At 41.5% G+C, this 5,000-nt stretch overlaps 1 protein-coding gene across 10 annotated transcripts in view; it reads left to right on the top strand.

Annotated features, from left to right (window-relative positions):
• Positions 1-913: 913 nt before the first annotated feature.
• LOC122255514 (uncharacterized) overlaps positions 914-5,000 on the top strand; it is a 133,151-nt gene continuing 129,064 nt past the window's right edge. For 6 of the 10 annotated variants that reach the window (XM_086556330.1, XM_086556329.1, XM_086556327.1 and 3 more), the window contains exon 1: positions 942-1,086. The gene's annotated coding sequence lies outside the window, so the exon portion shown is untranslated. The other 4 variants (XM_086556328.1, XM_086556322.1, XM_086556324.1 and 1 more) reach the window with 3 other exon arrangements.

Raw genomic sequence — 5,000 nt, 5'->3', positions numbered from 1 at the left:
TCATTGAACGAAATTATTAGAACATAGTTTGACACGAACGTCAGTGGCTCGGCTGCGTCAGGAAGTGAGTTAATGAAGTGATCTACAAAAATCGTAAAGCCATGGTAACAAAAAACGCAAAAAAAAAGAAGAAAGAAAAAAAGTTGAAGAATAAAAGTCAGGGACAGTGTGCAAAACCATTAAATCCAATTAAAGATTATGAAGCATGAAAATCCTTCCATTAAAATCGTGCATTAAGTTGCTCCAACCCACAAAACATCGAAGCAACATAATGATAGTAGCAATTAAACTTTCAATATAAAAACCAACACGTGAGGTTGGACACTAAGACCACGTGTATATTCTGCTGTCGACATTTAATATCGAGTGGAGGGGAGGGGAAGAGGGGAGGGGGCGCCGGATGGAGGAAAGAGGAAGAGGGGTGGGGAAGAAGGAAGGGGAAGAGGGGAGGGGAAGAAGAAAGGGGAAAAGGGGAAGGGAAATGAAGGGGAAGAGGAAAGAGGGGAAAAGGGAGGAGGGGAAGAGAGGAGAAGGAAAACGGAGGAGGAGGGAAAAGGGAGAAGGAGGAGGGAGATGGGGGAAATTAAATGGAGGAGAGGGGAAGTATAGGGGGAAGGGTGAGGTAGCGGAGAGAAAAGACGGAGCAAGAGAGAAAGAGGAGGGACGGGGAAAAGGGAGGGAGAAGGGAAGTGAAGAGGAAAGGGGTGGGGAAGATAGGTGAGGGAAGGCAGAAGAGAGGAGGAAAGGGTGAGAAGGGAGGGGAAAAGGGGAAGGGGAACTGAATGAGAAAGGAGCGGGGATGAGGGGAAGAGGGGAAGAGAGGAAGAGAGGAAGAGGGGGAACATCCGAGGGCCAACACAAGGGAGTGAGCTGAAGTGGGCGGGGCAAGCAAGGCTGTACTCACCCATTGGCGGCCGACCTGATCCCCGCCTGTCAGTGTGTATCTGGTGCTGGGACTGGGAGGGTGTCCTCTCTCTCTGGCTCCGTAGCTGGTAGTGGTGGCGCCAACTCTGTGTCCAATGCGAATATTTACGCGAATCTAGATTGGAGAAGTCGATTACCTCGGCAGGCGTGTAAATACATGAGGTGACCGTGGTGACATGTTAATAAACATCATGTACATTGCGTTTTTCCCCAGGCAGGCACATAAAGTAAATGCATGCTTTCGGGATGATTTTTTATGCCAGTGGAGGACGATGCATAAAATATGACACGGAATATGCGAGTGGTATTAATAACAGATATTGTGTTTGTAATTAAAACTGCTTCAATGCTTAATACCATGAATTCACTAACAACAGTTCCTGTTTTGAGTGTCTGTTTCATGTGACAGATATTTGGCATATCATTGGCTCTCTTTATGGACATAGATAAATGCTTCTATCGCCTTGTAGGTCAATGACAATAACACAAAAGAACATCAGTGTGCATAGTTAGTAAGTGTGTAAATCGGCCTTTTTTTCTCTAATAAGACAAGAGAAAGACACAGGAATAAAGTGCGGGATAATAGTTGGGGTTCTGGACGCGAGGGGACACTTCCAACGCGACGGAAAAAGTGGAATGCGTCCAAAAAAAGGGGACGCTCCTCTCGCGAAATGAGAGAGGGGAATGGAGACACACGCAGAAAGAACGAGAGAATTAAAAGGGTAGATTAAAAAGAGGAATTGAAAAGATAATTTCAAAAAATCTCTATGTCATTAACAGAGACTCTGGACTCTCTTCTCCAATAATAAATAACAATAATGAAAGATACAGGATGACCTAGCCAAACGAAATAAGAAAACCCAAACTGATTAGAAAGATCGAAAAAAAAAAAATACGGTGTTGAAACCAAGAAAAGACCAATAAACAAAACTGAACAAAGCTACTCAACCCAAGAAAGATAACCAAAACGCAAGACAGGCGAAGGTAAGATAATGCCTCTCAGTGATCACACGAACGTAAGACAGTGACAAATAGGCATATGGCCTCAGCTGGACGCTAATTGGCAGTGCATCCAGCGAGGGGCGGTTGCCTCGTGTGCCCATGCGTTCAGTATCCGACAGACCGCCTATGAGCCATCTTGTTAGTGTGTGCAGTCATGGGTTCATTACCTGATGCTCTTCTCTGTCTCGCTGTCATGCATGACGGGGAGGTCGAGGTAGGCTTGGCTCTTGAGGAATCAATATGTTTCACTCGAATTTCCCTATTCCCCCCGTGACTTATTCATACATCCATTTGCTATTATTATTATTGCCTTGAGGGAGGCCCTGTCCACCAAGGAGGTTCTATGTGTTTGAGGAAGGGTAGGGGAGGGGGTGGGGAAAGCGACTGGATGTTGTAGGCGATTCTTAGTCTTATTGGTTGGTGGCGGAGAGGTGGGATTGGCTCGCATCTTGATCAATTAGGTTACCCCACTCCTGACGTTTGTTTGGTGACACTGTCGAATCCGTCTGCCAAAGTGGGGAGGGGGGACGGGGCACGGAGGGAGGGGTTACGGCAGTGAATTAGGGGCTGGATCATTACGTGTTTCTGATACATCTGTCCGTCTGTCTGTCTATTTATCTATGTATCTATCTATCTATGTCTATATGTCTATCTATCTATCTGTTTAATTACGAGTTCATCGATCTATCTCTATCTCTCGATCTATCTCTACCTTTATCTCTCTTATGGAAAGTTCGACCTTAGAGCTCGTTTCATAAACGCTTATATATAGGAGCTGGATGAGGGTGTGTATCATTGATGAAGTATTGGTCCTATGATGTGTTGGAATTTTTTTTTATGGTGTTTTTATGTTGTTGATGTCGCAAGTAATCTGAGGATGATGTGACCGTTGTGAATATGAATATATGTGAATATATATATATATATATATATATATATATATATATATATATATATATATATATATATATATATATATATATATATATATATATAAATGTTACTAGATTACTGTATAGGTGTTACAAAATCAAGATCGATTCACATCAAGAAAGATAATATTTTAGGTAATAAAATACACATATTAAAAGAAGCAACTGACTTCGAACAATAAAACAAAACTAAAAAATCCAAGAAAAAGAAGTAGATAAAAACGAAGAAAACGGACAGAGTAGAAAGAAGAGGAAGAAGACATAGACAAGAGCCCGTGTTGGTCCGGTTATTCTCCCGTGTTAATATTGCCCCTTTTGGTGTTTTTCTCTTCCTTTGCTGTTTCCCACCATAATGGCGAGCTTAATTGCATATGAATAATTAATAGCCCCGAGGAGGGTTGGAATTCATAGAGGTGGGTTGGAGTGAGATTCTATTTATAGGGGCTTGGAATGGGACTGATGGTGCTGATCGTGATGATGATGGTGATGATGATGGGTTGTGATGCGGTGTTGATAAATTTGGCAATGATGATAATGGGTTGGAATGTGGGGATGGTGATGATGGGACTGACGATGAGGATGAGGATAATTAATTGCAATAAGATAATGAAGATAATAATAGTGATGGTGGTGATGTGGATGCGGGGAATATTGCACAGTGAAGTGAGTGTGTAAAACAGTCCAGCCTCGATGATAAAACAAAACAATAAATAAGTAAATGAATAAATAAATAAATAAGTAAATAAACAGAGAGTGAGTGGTATACCGCACATAAAAAAAGGAGATTAATAGCAAGTTGTTTAAAACCTTACCAAGATAAGATAAGAACAGTGAATATTATTTAGGTAGCGAACGGGCGTCAGGAAGCCCCCCCCCCCTCTCCTCCCCAACCCCAACCCCCCACCCCACCCCGTCCGCAGGCCCCCCACCAAGATTAATAAAGAAAATTAACGTCAGTTCGCGAATATGATAGACGCCAACACGATGAATATTCAAGTAACTAAACTTTTTTTTTCTTCTTCTTAAATGTCTCGAGGAAATGGCGAGTGTCTTACGGTCGCGGTGGTTGCAGAGGACTGTTTTAATGAGGTTGACATCAATTGCATATCATTTTTTTATGTTGCAAAGTTGAATAGATGGAAGAAGACAAGGGAGGCATAAGGGAAGGCAAGAGCGTGGATGGAAAGGCGGGAAGATTTTTGATGTATAATTAGATTGTTTTATGCATAGATTATCTCTGGCGTGTCGAGGTGATGTTCATTTGTTTTCGTTTTTTTTCTCTTTACTTCGTCTGCATAATTTTTTTTAGATAGATTGTTTATATATTTCATTCACTATTATCGTGATCATAATCATCATAATCATCATAATTGTCCTCCTCCTCCTCCTCTTCCTCTTCCTCTTCCTCCTCCTCCTCCTCATAATCATCATCATCAACATCATTATTATCATCTTCAAAAATCAATCACCATCATCATCATCATCATCATCATCATCATCATCATCATCATCATCATCATCATCATCATCACCATCACTACCATCATCATCATCATCATCATCATCATCCCCATCATCATCTCTTCTATTGTGTATACTCTCTTATTCTCTCCTTCTCGCGATCTTTTCCATCATCATCATCATCATTTTTCCTTTCTCATTCCATCTATGGCTCTCCTTCACCATCATCATCCTCGCCATCCTTCACTCGTGTCTGAATCCCTGTGTTTATCCTTCATTAATCCTTCTTCATCATCTACACCATACTACGGTATCTACATCAGAAATTATATATACAAACCTCATATTTCACTATAATTATCCTCATTATCAATCATTTCTTGTTATTAATATCCTCATTACCATTCATTTTTCATGATCAGTATCTCATTTATCTTCATCGTTTTTTTTTTCTCTTTTATTCATTCCTTTACTTAATTGCCGCCATTATTATCCTTCCTGTGCCTTCGCCTCCGCCTACCTACCTCTCGTCCTTCATTTCCATAATTCCATCACCTCCAACCGAAGGCCTTGGCTTCTCTCTCTCTCCCTCTCTCCCTCTCTCTTTCTCTCTCTCTCTCTCTCTCTCTCTCTCTCTCTCTCTCTCTCTCTCTCTCTCTCTCTCTCTCTCTCTCTCTCTCT

Source organism: Penaeus japonicus, unplaced genomic scaffold, assembly GCF_977035675.1.
Source record: "Penaeus japonicus unplaced genomic scaffold, GWHDUDI00000001_assembly GWHDUDI00000032, whole genome shotgun sequence".
Lineage (NCBI taxonomy): Eukaryota > Metazoa > Arthropoda > Malacostraca > Decapoda > Penaeidae > Penaeus > Penaeus japonicus.
This window is presented reverse-complemented; position numbering and strand designations above follow the sequence as displayed.